General features: G+C 48.4%; 1 protein-coding gene and 1 long non-coding RNA gene across 7 annotated transcripts in view; one reads left to right on the plus strand and one right to left on the minus strand.

The window, feature by feature from the left end:
• The window catches only part of LOC106732259 (uncharacterized), a 115,518-nt gene extending 103,659 nt beyond the window's left edge, over positions 1–11,859 (minus strand). For all 3 annotated transcript variants that reach the window (XR_016350525.1, XR_012906618.2, XR_012906619.2), the window contains exon 1: positions 11,469–11,859. This is a non-coding gene — a long non-coding RNA (uncharacterized LOC106732259). The remainder of the gene's footprint in view (positions 1–11,468) is intronic.
• Positions 1–19,599, plus strand: part of ZFHX3 (zinc finger homeobox 3) — an 866,714-nt gene that overhangs the window by 585,125 nt on the left and 261,990 nt on the right. Inside the window, exons 1-2 of one of the 4 annotated variants that reach the window (XM_075939762.2) lie at positions 11,069–11,523; positions 12,045–12,410. The exons of 1 other annotated variant lie outside the window; for it this stretch is intronic. The gene's annotated coding sequence lies outside the window, so the exon portion shown is untranslated. Of the gene's footprint in view, positions 1–11,068; positions 11,524–11,936; positions 12,411–19,599 lie in introns of those variants that run through there. 2 more of the 4 variants (XM_089781574.1, XM_089781575.1) reach the window with 2 other exon arrangements.

The following is a 19,599-nucleotide window of genomic DNA, read 5'->3' on the forward strand; positions in this document are numbered from 1 at the left end:
AAGTTCTTACACGTCTGGAGGAAGAATTGACACATCAGTGTGCAAGAGAGGGCGGCGCATGGATAGGGGAAGCCCCACTCCCTCAAGCATCTGGGGCTGCTGTAAAACTTGGAGGTGTTTCTCTTCTTTCCTCAGACCAGCCAGGGGTGGTAAACGGGCCTGTTAAAGTGCTAATGTCCTGCAAGTGGAATCCCACCTCCCAGTTAGCAAGATAATGAGTTCACACCTAACTAATGGAGCCTTAATTGACTCACTAATGGGCCACCTTTTCTTCAACACTTGCCCACCCCTTAGGATGGCAGTTGTGAAGGGAAGAACAGGTGAAGGATGAGCTCTGTCCTGCACCGGCTCCCTTGGATTCTCTAGAGTCCGGTGTCCCCCCCCCCTCCCCCCCGACTGGCTCTGGCTCTGGCTCTTCAGGCTGCTTCCAGGGGCACCAGCTCTCTACTGTTTTAGAGGAAAAGTAAACAGATGGAGGCCCCGTGTCTTTATTAAACATTTCCCTTTAACTGCATACTTTGGCTCTGTGCCCAGCTGCAGGGAACCGCTCCCAGCCCGCAGTGCTGCCCCATGGTTCCCAGGAGAGAGAAATGCCCTTGGAAAAACCAAGCACCTGTGTTGGAGGCTCCTCCCTTCCTTGATACCCGCAGGGAGGTGGCAGCCAGGCAGACTACTAGGAAGGTCCCTGGATTTCATGTGTCAGCTGGCCCTGGGGGAGAGAGTGAAGAGGAGGGCCCAGGGAGAGGTGATGGAATCCACCTGATTCAAATGCTGGCAGCTGGAGATGGGGATCCAGGCTGGCCGGGGGCAGGGATAATCTTGCTAACAGCTAAATGTGACATCGGGGGAAGGGTGGGCTTGCTAGCTAGAAAAGAGGATGGACGAGACAGGAGCTGTAGATAAAAAGGCCAGAGAATTCCCTTCTTAAATCTAGAGCAGCAAGAGAACGTGCACTTGTATTTACTGTGCTCCCGCACCCCTACAGCTGGTCAGCAATTGTCGTGGGTCTCCAGGTCCCATTGAACTCGGGGTCTGTTTGCATGTCAGGATAAGTGTGCACTAGCCCAGCACTGGTCAGGAGCCAACATGGCTTGTCTTGCTCCTTTGGTTGGGACAAAATGGCTCCTATGCTAGGAGCTGTATTGCATGCCAGGCCTTGGCCCAGGGGAGGCACGCAGGCGAAGAGAATCGGCAGGGGGGTGCCTGCTGAAGCAGGGGGAGACTCTTCAGGAGTGGGGTGCAGGGAGGAGCGAGCGGAGGCAGCAATGCAGAGGCTGGAGGAGAGGGAGAGAGAGAATCCCCAGCCAGGCAGGCAGAGAGGGAGGGAACACATCTGAGGAACAGAGTGATGTCAGCATTTCCTTGTGGATCGGTCATGTGGTGCTTGCCAGGTAAACAGGCTAGAAATAGATGAGCGGAAGGCAGCGTATGGCGTGCAGCGCAGGGCTAGAGGAGCTCAGCCCTCACCCTTTCCTGGCCTCGCTGCTGCAGCTCACACAAGCAGCCTGCTGCGGCGCTGGCCAGAGTCCCCACAGGAGAGCTCCCCCCGCCCAGAGAGCGAGAGAACTAAAAGTCTAGAGATTGATTGAAAGCCTTAAATAGCGAATGCTCGTTTTGATTTGAAAACCCTGACAATCCAGGGAGGTCGCTTTGGTGACTTTACAAGCCCTTGGGTCCAGCCCCTCTTTCACTCACAGGGTTTCAGTGCCCTGAAGAGGAGCGGGCAGCCGGAACAGATAACGACGCCGTTTCTTTTCAGCGATGGAAGAGACAACGTTGGGGGGACTCAGTGGAAAGATTCCAAGTGCTGAAGGGACTTGTTAAAGGGGAAGGAAAGAAACTGTCCTCAGGGCTGAAAGGGTGAACCTCAGGGACCAAGTGAAACCCGAGAGACTGTCGAGGAAACGGGAGTTGTATTGAATGAGGTGGTCCATGAGCCATGCAGCTGGCAAGCGCGGTCAGAGCAGATGATGCCCATGAAGCGCTGTGAAACCCCAGGAGCAGTTTCCCCCACAATGTGCCATTTACTACTTTAACGTCATTCAAACCCCTCCTGGAACGTGGCTGCATCTAGGGGGCCCTTCAGTGTTATCCACCAATTACATTATTAACGGCAACAAACAGCTACCTGGGCTGCTTGGAGAGGGCACCTTTTAATCCCTGCTCACGCAAGTTACACAGGCTGGGCTGGACTGGCCAACTGAGGGCCTGATCTTTGAAGGGTCTGTGTGTCTGCCATGCCCATTGATTTTAGTGGAAGAAAATGATGCTCACCACCTTGCCGTTACATTATCCGCTGCTGGGGACAAAGGACCATGTCTGCCCAAGCCTTGCAGAGAGCCGGGGGCAGGTTAAACAGGGACAGGCTGATGGCCAGGAATGTTTTTTCCTGCCCAGCGATTTCTCCTACCCTAAACCTCCCCCCCCCCAACAAAGCTTCTGTTAGGGGGTGTGCCCCTTCAATGCCTTGTACTTGGAAAGTGGAGGTTAGTGGTAACTCACAAGGCCTCCGAGTCGGCCTGCAGGGTGCAGCCCTCCCTTGAAAGGGCTCAGGAGATACTTCCTTAAAAGCACGTTCGCCCTGTAGAGCGGTGGGTAGCTGAAGCAGTGTCAGACTGAGGCAGAATTATACTGTCTGCCGTTGGCTTGCAAGACGTATACTTGATACCTCTCTCTGCTGCTGAACATAACACCCCGACAAGACTCCCAGATCCGAGCAGAGTTATTTTTTGAAGCATTATGTAATTGGATTGCATGGTCAGGAGTGCTTCCTTAACAAGCCTTTCAGCAAGCCCTCTGCGTCTGCCTCAGCCAATCCTCAGCTCGTACACTCAGTGCAGAGTAAACTTGCTGCTAAATACAGTTCGGAAACAGAGGAAACCAAGACACTGAAGATAATCTGTCCCCTCCACTGTCTGGGGTTTCTGGAGGGTGATTCTCAGAGCACAATCCAGTGTCTTACACCGACGAAATGAAATGAAAGCCCCGCAATGTGGGGAGGGAGGGGAGCAGGAGGGACAGCCAGCAGTAGCTTTCTGAACTGAGCCAGTGACCTAACCCTTTACCCGCCAGAGGCAAGGGCCTTTAAAGAAAGATTGGCATTGGTCCTGTCCTTTGCATTCACATGGTGTGGGTGGGCAAACATCCTGGCCTCCCCCCCCACACTCCTGCTGAGCACAGGGTGTGCTCTGTCACATCAGACCAGTGGTTCCTAAAGTCACATAGCCTGCTCCTGGCCCATGCCCGATGCTTCAGAGACAGGTGTAAAGAGTCAGTCACACAACATAGTACCAAATGGGCGGGGCTTACTGAGTCTGTCTTTTAGTGCTGGTCTAGCCCATTGTGCCAGTCTCTGGCAGTGGCCTGCTTGCGACTCTGCTGAGTCACTCTACTCTGCTTGTGAGAGACAACTGTCTACAGGCAGCAGTGACAGGAGCAATATTATCGAGACAGAGAGGAAGGGTGAGCTTCTGCTGGGCTCCGAGGCGTCAGCTGGGACTGTCCCAAGAGATACATTCTGGTGGGCAGTAGTTCAACTAGAACACAAACTTTCTAGTCTCTTATTGCAGGAAGGAGAAAAATATCAGGCAAACCATCAGCAGTAACTCCACGCCTCCAGGAATACTGCTGGCCGTCTGGCCCTACTGAAAGCCAAATCACATTTGTTTCCTGATTGTCAAAATGCACCCTGGTTCATCCCCTCCCGCAGCCTTCTCGGCTTGGCCTTTTCCCCCTGCCCCTCTCAAGTGTTGGTGAGGAATTAAAGTGTTTGGTTTGCACTCAATCAATGATTGAGAAATGATTTCAGTACTGCGGAAGAAGAGAGCTTTAGAGAGAGGGTTTTGTGTGTGTGTGAGCAAGAGCTGATGAGGACAAAAAGTAGAAATGTACACAGTAATTTCCTGACCATACAGACCTAGAGCTTGCATTCATGAGGAATTCATGTACACATGCTAAGTCTTTTTCTATGCCAGTTTGTCCTGTTCATGGTCCTAAAATATACCTGCCCGTGATCTGGCTGGGAAGAAACATTTTTCCATCGCTCCTTCCTCCCTTGAGCAATTGGAAACCTTGACTGTAGTTTCAGCTCTTGGTGCCTCCAAAGGCTACTTCTCTTTTCTCCAGTTGTTGATGCACTTGTATAGGCTGAGGCAGGAATTGCTGGGTAAAATTCCAGGGCCTGAGTTACACAATGGGGCAGAAGAGATCATCACAACCGTCCCTTCTAGACTCAAAACCTGAAAGACGGTTTTCAAGTGAGGAAAATCTCTTAACTTTTCTCCCGGAGCCTCTCACTGGTTTTGCCATGAGTAACACTGACGGGCAGCTAAGACTGGCAGACAGGATGGAGGATGAGCATTGAAACTAGACCCCCCCCCCCCCATGCCAAAAGAGAGTTTCTCTGCTATGAGAACAAATGCCAAAAGCTGGAAGCCACGTACACGGGGAGGGATGGCAAAGGAGGAGAGGCTGGAGTGAACACAAGAGAGTTCAAGTTGGCAAAGAGCCCTTTCCTGGAGTATGGCCGTTTAACCTTTAGCATTCAAGTGTCTGGGCTCAAGTGTCACGCTGAGCAGGGCTGTTCCACTACACAGCCTCCAGCCGCTGTGGGGAGAGGGTGTGTACAGACCCAGCCTTTCCCCTGCCTCTTCCTAGAGGAGACAACAATCTGGCTCCTTTCTCACTTTTAATGCCAAATCTAAATGTATTTTAACTGGAAGCTGCTGCTGTGCCATTTATCGCTATCAAAACCAAGGGGCCGGGGTGTGTGCAGGTGGGATGCTGTTTGCTCCTTCCCAGTCTCTGGCCAGTAGAAAGTGCTGGTCTGGCCTTTGGAGGTTCTTGGGGGGCTGTTGGACAGAACAAGCGCTTGGCAGACCAGTATGCTGTCTTTGGAGCACACCTTGACCCAAATGAGTGCCTAGGGTTGGAATCCAAGGGTTGGGATGTGACCCAGCTGCCCTTAAGTGAATTCTTTGCAGTTTTGGCCTTGCACTATGGATCCTGAAACAGGTGGCAGCATTGGTGGGGAGGAAGGAAGGAAGCAGGGCCATTAGCAATGGCCTCTCGCCGCAAGAAACACTCCAGCATGGGAGCCTGTGGCCAGTTTCTCGGCTGAACGCTTCCTTTCGCCTTTTGGTGAACACAACACATGAAACTGAAAGAGATGGCAAAAGACAAACATCAGACCCTGATGCAAATGGCCTGGCCAGCCAGGCCTCCAAATCAGCCCCAGCTGTAGAGCCCCGCAGGACTGATGGAAAACACACACAGCCCACTGGCCAAGTCTGGGCAGCTGCATTCCAAGAACGACTGGAGGGAGAAGTAAAGTAAGTGTTAACTGGGAAGGAGGAGGAGTTTGATCCTGGTGCTGACAGGAGGATCTTTGCAGGGAGGCATTTCCTTTCAGCCCTGCAGTCTGCTCACATCTCATCCCTCCTCATTGCCGTGCAGGTGCAGAGCGGGTTTAAGCAGCTTTTTGCCAAACAGAACAATTGCTGAGGGGGCAAGGAAAGCCTCTTTTTGCATTTCTGTAGCTGCCTGATGGCCCAGCCCAGCCCTCAGAGGGCACTAATCAGAGCAGCCCTACTGACTAGCAGGGGACCACCAGGATTAGCTTTAGGGTACAGCCCTGCCTGAAGTCACATAGTGGAGCCCATTATGGACAGGTCCTACCTCTCATAAACACCAGACTTGCTTCTGGTCTGTAAAACACACACACACACACACACACACACACACACACACACACACACACACACACACCCCCACTCTCTCTCTATGAACTCTGTGGAGGGTGTTTTACATTTATTTTTGCTTTTATAAAATAAGCACAAAGCTTTGGAGGCTCCCTTCCCAGCAGCAGATTTTTGGGCAGCTGTAAATCAGGCTTTTAGAAGAAGAAAAAAATCTAGGTTTTAGTAACATTTGACAAACAGGGATGCAGGTGGACCTTGTCTCCATTGCTCATGCTGGGTCTCTCACCATTTTCCATCTTAGCATTTTGGGAGTGAGGCTGATAAAAGCTTAGTGGGCCTGGCCTCTAAACTGCTGAATCTGTTGACTCACGTTCTCTCTCTCAATCCAAAAGAATTTTAGGGGGAAGATTTACAAAGGCCAGTTAGGGCCTAGCTCCCAGCAGAAAACCTTTTAGTGTCTTCCCCGTGCAGATTGGGAAGGGTGTGCACTTCACTGCCGGTGTGTGTGAACAAGTGTCCCTTTTCTGCATGTCCTGTTGAAGGGCCCTGACTGTGTTGAAGAGATGCAGATTTTTTTTATTTTAGCGTATTTGATATACTTACACCCAATTTTGTGTGAACTGTTTTGGAAAATATAGAACCTGTAATTTAGCCCTTAGCCCCAGCAGCAAAATGTCTATTTTATCTTTTTAACTGTATGATTTTGGAACAATTCTACATTTTTCTTTTAAAATTGTTCCCAGAGATTTAGATTTTCACCATGACATATTTTGATTAAAAAAATCCAGGAAGCGACCATAACTCAGTGACTTTTGTAAAAATGTTTATTAAATGCAAACATTGAAGATGACATCAACAAACAGGCAGAAGATGTATAAACATAAAACAAGCACAATTGAAGCAAATGTCCAGAGTCCCTTGAACATAAACTACAACTCAAAGGGAAATGATGCTCAATATGTAGATCATGTTAGAGAATCCTGCTTAAGGGTCAAGATTTTTTTTCCCCCTCTGCAATTCTTTTTAAAAACTATTAATGTGCGGCTCCAGGTGTTCATTTTTGCATTATACTGAAATCTATCATATCTTGTATTTGAAACCTGCAAACCAGGAAAATAGACATGATTTAAAGCAGGGTTTCTTGCTAACTTGCGGACCGGCTCTGGTCCCCGAGATCTCCCTGGTAGGGCATAGGAAGGCAGCAAGCCGATCCCTCGTATCAAAAAGGTTGACAAATAGTGTTTGAAATAACAACCCTATTAGGAAGCTGCTCTACCCCTGAAGGAATATTTTATGTGCTCCAGCCAGTGACAAAGCCAAGGGTGTGAAATAGCTCTACTAGCCGGTTGATGCCTTTCATTCTCACTAAGATAATTCCGGTGAGGAAAAAAAACGGATGTCTGAATCTTTTTTTTTTTTTTTTTTAAATGTCATTGAATAAAGAGGATCTGGGAAGAGACATTAAAAAAAAAGCCAGGGAGAGAACAAACATCCCTGATTTTCCTCACTCCAGAGATCTCTCTCGAAATCCTACACCATGTATTTCTCAAGAAGAAATACATCCATCCCTCTAGCGTATCCACATATACATCTCTCAGCAATAAAGGAACTCAGCCTCCTGTCCATTAAACAATACACGCATACATGCCTCCCGAAGAAATTCAGACATTTGCTAGAATTGCTCAGCAGTGCATCTCTCTAGCCCTGCTGCAATTCTGCAGCCCAACAATGAATGTGTTGCTGCTGGCATATCCCTTTCCATGCCTCATGCTAAATGGATGTATATGGGCACAATGTATCAGATCACGTCTGTGGCCTGCATACCTCTCTTGCCAGCCAATGCTTTTGATTGTGTATTGTTTCTATCCTCAGGAACCCTCACATTTATGCACCAGCTTGATCTATTTCATGTTAGTAATGGGGGGGGGGGGGAGGAGGAGAGGGGAGGTTATGTAATATTACCAAAATATTGTGCAGGTAAACTAAAATAAATGCTGAGAAAATCAGAACCATCCAAACTCTTACTACTAAGGTTTGATTGTAGATTTCCATTGCAAAGGAGCAGAGAATTGGAAATCTGACAATGCCTTCAAATTGACCTGTATTTTCACAATGCACACTGTGTTTAAAATGAATGGCAGACTTATCACTTGGAGCTACTTCAAGGACTCCGGGCCTCTGTTTTATTCTGATTCTTTATACGTATTTCCAAGAAACAGAAAATCATATCAATTCACATTAGAGACTTTCGAAACTGGATTACATTTTACAATGGTTATTGTCTTAAACAGGAATTTTAAAAAAATAGCTTGGAACCTCTCCGGAAGGCTGATGCACTAGAAGATCTCAGAGCTTTTTCATCAATAACTCTCCCCCCCCCCCCCCAGACATTGGAGTAAGTAGTATTCAACCATCTTGGGATTCTGTTCAAAATCGTGGCATGATTATGGCTCCCTGACGACTCCATGCATTCATTTGATTTCACTGGGGCCCTACCTGGATCTCTGACCCATTTGATCAAGTTCTCCCTGAAACGTCAGCCCAGACTGTTTGGGTAGCGGAACTGCATTTCTACAAAGGACTCTGCCTCCATCCAAGACGGAGGAACTTGGAATCACGCCCCAAGTCTATTCACCACAGATAACCACTACTCCTCTGGGAGCTCAGGCAGCAGAAAACTATAACCAATGTCTCAGCAACGAAGCAGTTTCCAGGCAGCATGTTCCTAAAACTTAGTCTTCATGCAATTTTTTAAAAGAAAAGCAAATGTTGTAAATGTTAGGTCAGACTTAAGTTGTCCACATCTGTATTCTTAGTTTTATCGTGCCAAAATAGATAAACGCAATGGCGTATTTCTACATACGTAGCCATAAGACACAGGTGAAAAATTAGATGGATAAAGAATTTGAATGTGATGCAATTATTCATTTTTTTTTAAAATACCCTGTGAGACTTCAAAAAATATGAGTTGAGAGCTGTTCATTAAGTACTTTAGATAATATAAAAGTATTTACTCTTATTTTAACAAAAGGGTGTGTATATAAAAATGGAGGCAGCTGTAGCATCTCTCTAGTTGAAGCTGTGTTAATTCACAATTAAAAACCAAAACTAAAACTGGTATTTTATACTTTAATGATAGATTTGAGTCTCCAAACTCTTTAGAGAACAATTGGCTAATTATTCCCAGCCTGTACATAGAAATTTTAGCATATGCTGCTTGCAACCTTTATCTACAGCTATTTCAGAGTCTTTTAGTTAGACTTCTGTTTGCATAAAGGTTTAACACTGCAGGACAGTTCAGATGACTCTACACAACTGCTATACTCGGAGAAGGGGAATGCTTCCTTTTCTCCTTGTCTATCCCACTGGTGACAGGGAAGGGGGGGGGGGTCATCTTATCTTAAACTGGCCTTATTTTTCCTCCCCAGCTCCCTTAATTCCCTTCACCTCATCTTCTGCCCTTTCCAGAGGCAAGAGAGAGGCATCTTAGGACTTGACCCCGCACAGAGCTGCTTCTGACTGGACCTGGCTCTGGGGGCTGGGGGAGAGGAAGAGTGCAACCCTCTCATTTGGCTTTGCAGTTTAACCCTTTAGCTACTCGGCAAGGGACAAGTAGCATTAGTGCCTGTAAGCTCAGCTGGGCTGCTGCCTTCTTCCTTTTCAGGTACTTTGATCACTTTGCAAGCCTAGACGACCAGGAATGCAGGAGCACTGAGCCTGCCACAGGAGGGGAGAGAGCCGCACACCCAGAGTAGCAGCACAGAGTTGCCAAAAAGAAGAGTGCTTGGTTGGTGTGAAGGACCTAGACAGATGCACTTCAGCATGTTTGCATTCACGGATCTATACGTTTTCATGGGAAGTGACTGGACAGCACCCCCCAGCTAGAATACACAGGGACATGCACATAGCTTTCAGGCTGAGAGCGCCTGTATGTTATGGCTTAGGCACCTATCACCAAAGTATCTATTAGACTTCCCTACCCCTTATCCACATGTTTACTTCTTGTATCCTGCAGAAAGATGTGCACACAGGCAGGACCCCTTCTCTTCTCAAGCTATCCCACTACATGTACAACCTTTGGAGAAAATGTTCCCTATACCGCCAATTAGCAAACAATTGTTGCCTTTTTTCTGTTCCCCTAGCTTCACCATCAGCAAAGTGTTTTATACTCACAAGAATGACAGCCACAAATTCTATGTACCTCTCTAGACAGCACATGGAGCAGCCTTGCAAAATTCTGCTTGCCAGAGGCAAATAGGATTATTTAAAAAAAAAAAAAAAAAAAAAAAAAAGACAGGAAAGCCTCCCCCAACTTTTTTCCTCCCCTCTTCTCCTTTTCCCCGGTTAGCCTCAGAGTGGGTAAATAGATTCTTATGCCGGGACAGGTAAGTTTCCATTACTTTTTTTGCAAGGCTGACAAGTACATACTTACATTTGTATACTTACTGGTGTGTAAATTCACATGATATACAGGCATGCAAATAGTCACACGCTTTCTATAAATACCTATTAATGTTCATAATAGACAAATACAATTATATGCCAATTTAAAAGCCCCTTTTCTTGTATCTTGAACATACAAAAATTGCAAAAGATATGTTTATTAATTTACCAGGTAATATCAACAGTTTTGGATTTCTAGCATTCCTTCCTGTTCTCTACTAAAACAATTTGTAAAGACTTCAAATTACCACCTCAATAATAAACAACGTGTGCTTAACAGAGAATTAAAAATACAAATGTTTACTAGTTTTAGCACATAGCTTATTACACTACAATTTGAAATCCAGCCATATTCAGATTCTTCCAAGTGGAAACATTGCCTATAACTGCATTCCTCATTTAGCAAACTAAAAATGTAAGGTTTTATTTATTTTGGTTACTATTTTTAAAAATATAAATTACTGTCATTTTTATATAGTCTCAAGATCAGCAAGGAGACAGACATGATTTGGCTGCATTCCCTCTCCCCCTCCCCAACAAAACTTACATTTACACAGGTTCTTGCAGACAGAGAAAAGAAGAGGAAAACACTATTACATTTTAGAGCGTGTTTCTTTCCTATTTCCTAAATACTCCAACACCTGAATCCCTCCCATCAGTTGCATTTTACAGTGACATTAGGCTGGGGAAAAAGCAATTAACTGTTGCAAATGGAATGTTTAAATAATCACAAATGGAATAAGTTGAAAGCAAAAATGTTACGGTAACAATAAAGAAATATTTAATCAGAGCACAGGTTCTGTTGGGACTGAAGGAATGTTACAGCTTTCCTTAAAAAACGGGGGGGGGGGGTTAGAAAGAAAGCAAGAAGAGAGGCAGAGGCACAGCCGCCTCCTGGAGTTCCCCATTGTCCAGGGCTATAGAGAGCCCAAGAATGGCATTAACCTCACAAAAGGCACATTGTGCTAGGGACAAAAAGCGCCCCTTCTTCTACAATAACTTTTAGCTTTTTATTTTTAGCAAGCGACAAAGCTTTTGAAGCCATGGCTGGTGAAACCTGCAGCCCGATGGCAGCGAGGCCGGGCTGGCCGGTATCGATCAGCTGTCCCGCTTGGAAAGGCAGCCAGGGAAGTTTGAATGGGAGCTCGAGCTTGGCTCCTGGAGAGGAAAGCCCCGAGTTGTGAAACAGTCTCCCACCTAGCCCCGCTTGGCGGCCCCGCAGGGTCGGGAGAAGCGGCTCGCCGCGCCGGGGAGAGGGACCCAAACGCCCCGCAGCCCGAGCGCAGGGGGCCCGGCGGGGCGATGCGGCCACAGCGGCGAACTTACACAAGCGCCTCCTTGTCCTGAGCCGGGCAGCTGCCGGGCGGGCAGGCGGGAGCAGGTAGGGCTGCTGGCCGGGCAGGCAGCGCTCTCCCGGGGCCGGGCAGGGAAGGGCCGGGAGGAGAGGGGAGGGGGCCCCGGCGCTGCCCCCGGGGAGGCCGAAGTTGCGCTTGTTTCCAGCTGCAACTTCCCAGCTCCGGCCGGGACTCGCCGCTGCCCCGGCAGGCCTGGGCGGGCAGGTGGCCCCGGGCCGGCAGCGCCCGGCGGCAGCCTCGGCCCAGCCCCCTGCGGCGCGGCCCCCGCCCGGTCCCGGCCCCCCCGAGCGGCGCCGGCCACATGCCCCAAGTTTCGCTGCGCCGCTGCCGCCGCCGCGCTCCCCCGCCCGCTCCCCGCTCGCTCGCTCGCTCGCTCCCTCCCCCGCCGCCTGGGCTGAATCTTATTGATCCAGAAGGTGGCTAATTAGCCCTTCCCGTCGTGCCTGGGTAATGAGGCACATGCGCACTGCACTAATCAGCCATTTTTTGCAGGAAACTAATTAGCAGAATAAAGATCCAAAGAGTTTTTTTTCTTCCCAATCATCAGATCTGAGTCCGGGCGCTTCCTGCTCCGGCGACCGCCAGCCCCGCCGCCCGCTCGGCTCCGCTCCGCCCCGACCCGAGCGCCCCGCCGCCCCGCACCGCCGCTGCTGCTGCCGCCCGTGGCCCCTCGCGCCGGGGGGCTGCAAACTCCCCAACAACGATGCTGCTGCTGGGCAGCGGCGGCGGCGGCGGCGGCTCCTGCTCGGCTCCGGCTGCTGCCTCCTGCTCCCGCTGCTGCTGCCCCGGGCTCCTCCTCGCAGCGCGCCGCTCCCGCCGCTGCAGCCGCGGCCGCCCGCTCGGGATGTGCGGCCCCCGCGCCTCCGCCCGGGATTAAAAGCGCCGCCGCCGCCGCCGCCGGAGGAGCGACCGTGTAAGTGGCAACTTTGCTGCCCTGCGCCCGCTCGGGGCGCTCGCCGGGCTGCTTTGCATGGGCTGGTCCGGCCCCCGCCCGCCTCCCGCGGCTCCCACCCGCCCCGCAAACTTTGTGCGCCCGGAGCCGCCGGGCGCCGCCAGCCCGGGCCGCCCGCAGGTGTCGCGGCGGCTGCGGGGCTTGGCGAGCCCGCTGCGAGCGGGGAGCGGCCGGCGGGCGCGGGGCTGCGGGCCGGGGGACAATGGCAGCGAGCGGGGCTCGGTGCGGAGCGCAGGGAAGGAGGCTGCTTCGCCCGCCGGCCCGGGCTGGGGGACACTGTCGGGGCCGCTCCGCCGAGGCGCAGGGCTGGGCTGCGACGCGCACTCCGGGACAGGAGCGGGTCCCGGGCTCGTGCTGGGCTGTGCCCCTGGAAGCGAGCCCGGGAGGGACAGGCGCTGGGGCGGCGCGGCTTGGAAGACGGGCTTGGGGGACCAGGCGAGCATTGATCAGCATAATCTGCATAATCGATAGGGCACCGCGCTGCACTCGGGTCCCGCCGTTTACTGTAAATTTCGCTAATCTCCGCAGCGAGGCTGCGAGTGCAGCTTCCCCCTTCCTCGCGTGCGTTCACTTGCAGCCCCGCACCCCGACTTGCGGCTCGGCTCTCTGCAACTGTCACCGGCGAGGGACTCGCTCGGGCTGGCTCACTTTCAAATCCCGTCCCTCCGCGCTCTGCCCAGGCGCTTTGTGTGTGGATTTCCCGGTCGGTGCGGAGGGTTTTAATAGGAGATGGCTTTAAACTCCACCAGTTCCTCAATGTGGATTAATGGAATTGTTTGCTAGTCTTTCAGATGAACAATAACACTTCCTAGGAGCCCTTCTCTGTTCCTCTGGGGTTAGATTTCAGCCGGGGGAAATGGCCCAGAGTTCTGTGGAATTCATACGCCCAAGAGCAATTTACCAAAAAATATTTTTTAAAGACTTGGTTCCAGTTCAGACCCCTTCCATCCGTGTTGCCAGTCCCTGTAACTCTGCTGCCTTACGTGAATCGATATTTGGGATGTGTTTTGAAAGAGGAGTGCAACTTAGGCTGGTTGGGGCTTTCATAAAGTGTACATGGAGCTAGTTTTGAAGACTGGCTAGGGGGATGGGAGAGGTAGAAAATGCCACTGTAGGCCAGTTGCCCCCCCTTCTCAGTTTCAGTTTTTAATTACTTAATGCTGAATTGCACAGTGCTTATCTAAATATTTGCAAATGCTCTTTCCTATTGATTCCGCTGAATAAACTGTCCTCCTTTGCTTCAGAGAGGAGGTGATTCATGCTCTTTTAAAATGAAATCTCTAGAGCAGTGTGTGTGTGTGTGTGTAAGAGCACACACGTTTTAGGTTTAATTTATAAATTGGGGGTGTGTGAAACTCTTTGGGCTCAGGGAAAGATTTGTTTCTCCTTTGAGCTGTGTTTGATGGTGGCCTTTGGTAGATCGAAGACTTGGTGTGTGTAAGTACGTCTCTGCCTGCTCTCGCTTTCTCTCCCTCTGCCTCTTGTTTAATATGGAGCAATTTTCTGGAGGCTCAGTGACTCCCTCCTTAGGGTCACATTGAGTTCGAATCTCACTGAAGGTGCAGGAGTCCTGCAATGGGGAAAGCAAGATAATGGGGTCAAGTTGGCTCCTTAGAGGCCAAAATTCCCTTAGCTGGATTTTAAAAAAATAAGTAAAATATTTAGCTTCCCCTGCCATGTTACAAATTGCAGTCTCCCCTTGCATGTATTTGCTTTACAGCTTAAAGCTTCTTCTGTCCCTTTAGCCTTCTTCCCCATCTTTGGGGTGGGGGAGAAGGGAGAAAAATAAAATCCAGTGAGTTTAGACAAATAATGTTCAATCGCCGTATCCTATTACAAAGCACTTTGAATATTCAAGACATCACACAAGACCAGTTATTCCAGTTACAACAAACTTAAAAAGAGATGAAAGGGAAAGGCAGGTTTGGATTGACTTTCTTGCACGACAAATTACATATGTAAAGCCCTCTTTAATTTCTTCCTGTACTCGCAGGGTATCAGTCCTTTTTTTAACGTCTTGTTCTTTCATGAAAATCTATCAGTGGAGTTTAGGAAGATTGCTGCAAGCAACACATTTTCTGTATTTTTGTTCCTGTATCTTGGAGGAGAGTTGGCAGGCATTCTGTGGTTTGCCGTTACACAATATGTTATCATGTTTTTAATCACTAAATCATTGCAGCGGTTATAGATTTACGGTCTGAGGGTATTACAGAGGAGCAACGGAGGCTCTATGTATTATAGACGAGTGTGTCTGTGTGTTTTGTGAACTTCTACATTGTAGTATTTGTCTTTTGTTTTCTGAAAGAGAAGAAAGTTTATATTTTTGTGCCAAGTCTCCTCACATGCTTAAATTGTAAAGTCTTCTGAATCCCAACAGAGCAGGAATTGGAATTATTATGGTACAAGATGTTATGTGAAATCCTGGTGTTAAACGAACATTGTTGTGGGATTAGCGAAAGGTAGTCCGGCCGGTCTCTTGGTTTAATACTAGCCACCTGCACTGGGATTCGGTGCTGATTGGAAAGGGCAAGGTGGGGAAGAAGCACACACATTTTGTAGATGTTGGTGACCTCCTATGTCATGTCAGTGGTAGCTCACTTTCTGCTTCTGTTTTCATATTATTATGTAACAGAATCCTTGGTAGCATTAAAAATTCAGTATTACAAGCTGATTGTAATGCTCCCTCATTAGGGAGCACTGTCTGGACCTGTAGTAAGTGAAATGCCGAGCATGGCTTTTGGATTATAAACACCAATAAATACTAAATATCAGCAGAAGGGAAAAAATAAAGTTAGCTGGGCTTTTGGCCTCTTAGCTCTCTCCTCCCCCCACCATAGTTGTCTGTGGTTTTTTGGTTTTTTTATTGTGATGCTCTATATCGGCTTTCCATGGGTGACATTTTCTGTCGTTCTGCAGCGAGGTCCCTTGTATACACAAAAGGGTTAGAAGTTTGTTTTGTTTTGATCTCTATTAAAGAGGTCCTTCAGTTTGCTGATGTCATTTCCTTTCATATTTGAGTTGTTTGTTGTGCCTCCCCTCCCCCCTCTCAGCTGGAGCCTACGGCAATGTGGGGAAGTGCAGCAGCGGAGTAAGTTCTGGCCTCGAAGGATGCGGGTCGAATGGTGGCTTTGCGTCAGTCTCTGATTTGCCAGCTTGGGAAGGAGTTCCAGTCCCAATCTCTGCTTAAACGTTCAGACCTCAACTTTCTGTGGCCTGTCCATGGGCTGCAGTGGCAGGCGATGATTCATCTCAATTTCCTTTTCTCCCTCGCTCCCCTCTTAATGTCTTTAATTCTCCCCTCTGTCCCTCTCTCCCTTCCTCTCCTCCCCCGCCAAAAAAAGTTCTGACAACTGCAATTCACTTGCAAATCCGAGGCCAACATTAGTGGGGCTCCTGCTGTGAAAAGAAGGAAAGTGATTCGAGGCCCCCCCCCCTTTATTTCTGTTCTTCGTCTCCAGTTAAACATTTCTAAGTGGCTTTTTCCTTTTCTTGGTCAGTTGACTAACTTCAGAGGTAGGGACCCTGTTCTCCTGATGTTACTCCTGATCTTGGTGATGTTGCTTTCTAGCCCAGTTCTCTCCTTTGCAAGCGTCCTTCAGGCTGCAACAAAACCACACGAACAAAGGGAAGAGAAGGAAGGAAAAGAAACCAGATTTCTAACTGCAAAGGTTTTTTTTTTGTTATTTTTTTAAATGTCTAGTTACATTAGGAAAGGAGTGGTCATTCGACTGTTTGCCTCAGCTTTTCTGCATCCAAGCTGGAGTGAAAAATGAGCCAGCATTGACACTTGGCTTGATGTGAAACCCTGGGTAACCTCTTTCCCCTTCCATGACTCTGGCCTTTTGTTCCTGGGGAACTGAGCTAAGGTGCTTTTCACTCTGACCAAAGGCAGCTCGAAAAGTCTCTGCGTGTGCTTAGTGCCTTTGGATGGCCTCCTCATGGTTATTGTCAGAGAGCAGAGTCTAGCAAACAATCGCTTGGGCGAGACACAGGCGCAAAAATATTGTCCATTTTTAACCTCTGTTTTAGGGGGTTTTTCATTCTTTAAATTTCACAGTTTCAGTTTGTGTCTTGAGAGAGATGAGTGGAACAACACGGAGCAGATTTACTGTAGGCCGGGCTAGCTGTTGAACAGATCCAGTAGAAATTGCTAAATCCTAAACTGATGCACATATGGCTGCCTGTATTAGTCTTTAACACTTTATTCAACTTTTAAAAATAAAAAATGTTGTGCTGAAAAAGTACAAAATGGAATATTATTTTAACTAGATTTAGTATTTTATAGGCATTATTTTTGTGACATTTTATTGCGCAAGCACCACACCCCAGTCAGTTTTAAGCTTGCTTGTCTGTACTGGAAGAATTATTAGGCAACCATCTTATTCTGGGTTGTACTGTGACTTGTATGAGCAGTGTTTCTGATATAGTAACTTAATTAAAAAGGTGGCTTAACACATATTACATATAGGGGAGAGTGGTGCATTTTAGAAGAGATTTATTACCAAACCTTATACGATTCTTAACTTTGTTTTTTAGCATATACTGCCTGCCTTTAACCTTTGTGTGGTTAGTACGAGGCTGAATATAAACTGATGCATCAGATGGCAGAGATGGTCCATGAACAAAGCAGGAGTCAGATTTTTTTTCCCTCTTTCTTCCCTCCCCCACAACATAATGTATCTGCATCAATTGGGATGCTGTATGTAGAGGTCTGTCAGCTTTCCTATTAGGATCTCTTAACATTTGCAGCTTGTACCATAGAAAAACCTCCCCCCGAGCTGAGCTGAGATGAGGCGTCCCCGTCGTATGCAGGGCTACTCTTATTTTTTTTTGTCCTTTTGTTTTCCTAAAATTCAACCTCTTCCCCCCCCCCCTCCTTTGCCCCTCCCCAATTGAATTTGTACCATAGTCCATTAGTCCTTTATGGGAGATTTACACCTCTGTATATTGAGGTGAGGAAAAGAGAACCTGCTGAAATAAATTCTTCTAGTAACAGACTCTTTTCAGCACCTGCCCAGAGCTTCCTCTGTTTCCTTCTCTTCCTTTTTTCTCATTTTAAACTCGGATAGGATTTTTAATCTGTGGAACTAACGTTGCTGGGATAGAGTTGTTGAGGTCTGTTGTGTCAGGAGAATGGGAATCCAAACATCTGTGCGTAGGCCTCGCCACAGCAGACTCTAATGGTTTTGACGGAGCTGTTGTGGTCTGTTGTCTGGAAAATCTGCATTCTACGCAGTGCCCGAGGGGGGCCTCGGTACCACAGATCGTAATGCGTACCTAAATATAACTGCCTAGGCACAATGGGGTGAGATAAGGGCAGAACAAGAAGCTCCACTAAATGTCTGCCTCTTGTTTTGTCACCGATTTGCAGTTTGTGTGTGTGTGTGTATTTTAAGTGTAGCAAAGGGTTTGCAAAACTAAATAGATTAAGCTCAGTTATGTAAGAAAAAAGCTCATAGCTAAGGTTCCCTTTTTGATGAAAATGAGGGAGCTGCTACTCATTGTCCCTTATTTGAAGAATTCTAGCTGCCCTCTGTGAGAGTGCAAACAGGTTATTATATTCATTGCATGTGTGTGAAGAAGCCTGGTTGGCATAGTTTTGTCTGAGTAATTTGCCAGCTAGCCGAGCTCTGAGGTGGTAAGGCTCCTGTTTCGGGAGCAGGTGAAGCCAGCATTTTTTGTTTGTGTTTTGCTCTTGGGAGCTCATGCATGCATTCCCGTGCGACTGGATTGGTTTCTAAAGAATTGCCATTGGAGGAGTGACCATTTCCAATGCTGCTATTTTTCCTGTTGGTTCTGCAGGACAGAAAATGTCCATCTGTTGGTGAACAGGTTTATCTCCACAGCAACCATAGTTTGAAGAGCAGGGGTATTCCATACCAGGTGTACTCTGTGTGTATTTCCAGAGAGAGGGTGAAACGTGTGGCTAAAGTTCAGTCTTGTTTGAAATTGTTTTGATTCAGGATTGTCTAATGGGGGGGGGGGGGGGGGACGGGACCTGCCGACGGATTCTGTAACAGGAGCAGCACCGCGTTCAAATTATCTGCCTGCTCCCGTCTGCCTGTAGCCCAAAGTCTCTGCTTCTAGCCAGTGCTCGGCGTTTCGCGTCCAGGGGAGCGTGGGTTATTTGTGTCCCTGTTAGTTAGGTCCGGGAGGTGGCCGAAGCAGGTTCTGGTGGCCATTGTTAAGGGCATTCCCTTTTGTTGCTAAATCGTGATGTTGTCTACATGGCACTCCAGGGGTCTGTGTTACTCTTGAATTCATTATTGTATGTAAGATGTTTAACTCCTAATTGTCTGTGTCTATGGTGTTACCAAATTGCAAACATGCTCCGTGTGAAAGCAAAGCAGCCAAATTAGATTTTCAGCCCACAAATGTTTTCTTATTCTTCTTAATAGATTGTACAGATTGTATTCCCTGGAAGGTGGAAAATGTAAGCCCAGAGTGCTTCGGCTTTGGGGTTTCATGTTTCAGAAGAGATGTGGAATTGGAGGGAGGAGGCTCTGGTCTTTCTCTGTTTGTGAAGGGGTGAGGTTTGGGGTGTAGGTTATGGAAATACTGTGTTGCAGCCTTATCCATAGAAAATCCATCTCTCCCCGAGTTGTCATAAAAATCTCTGCTTTACAGTATGTTTAGCCCAGTCTCGGCCGTTGCTTTGGCGTGATCACTTTTCTACAGGTGAGTTCAACTCCCAGGACTGCATAGAAACGGACATGGCCTGGGACGTCTCAGCTCGCTGCGGTACTCCTAACCTGCTCTGCCCCTCTGTGCTCCGATAGCCTAGCCTAGTTACCTCTGCTGCTGGAGAAGGTGGCTGGTGAGCATGTCAGTAGCACCACCGCCTCTCTGGCATAAAATGCAGGGCTGTCTTTCTACTGGCTTGCCTGTTTACCTGTACCAGAAACAGCTGGCTTCTTTTAGCCAGCAATACACCAATTCCAAACAGCCTGCTAGGTAAGAGGGAGTATTGACACCTGCGTGCCTTTCCCCCTTTGTAACCGTTCTTTAGCGTGTGCAAGAGTCCCAATACGCAGAGAGTGCGGTTGAAGCAGCGTCCCAGGTGCTCCGGTGAGGAGCATGGCAGGAATATCTGCGCAGATTGTTGGCGTATCCGAGCCCTGCACTGTTGCTGCCCTGAGAGGTGCCTGGA

The sequence above is a fragment of the Pelodiscus sinensis genome, chromosome 12 (assembly GCF_052426305.1).
Source record: "Pelodiscus sinensis isolate ZL-2025 chromosome 12, ASM5242630v1, whole genome shotgun sequence".
In the NCBI taxonomy this organism is placed as follows: domain Eukaryota; kingdom Metazoa; phylum Chordata; order Testudines; family Trionychidae; genus Pelodiscus; species Pelodiscus sinensis.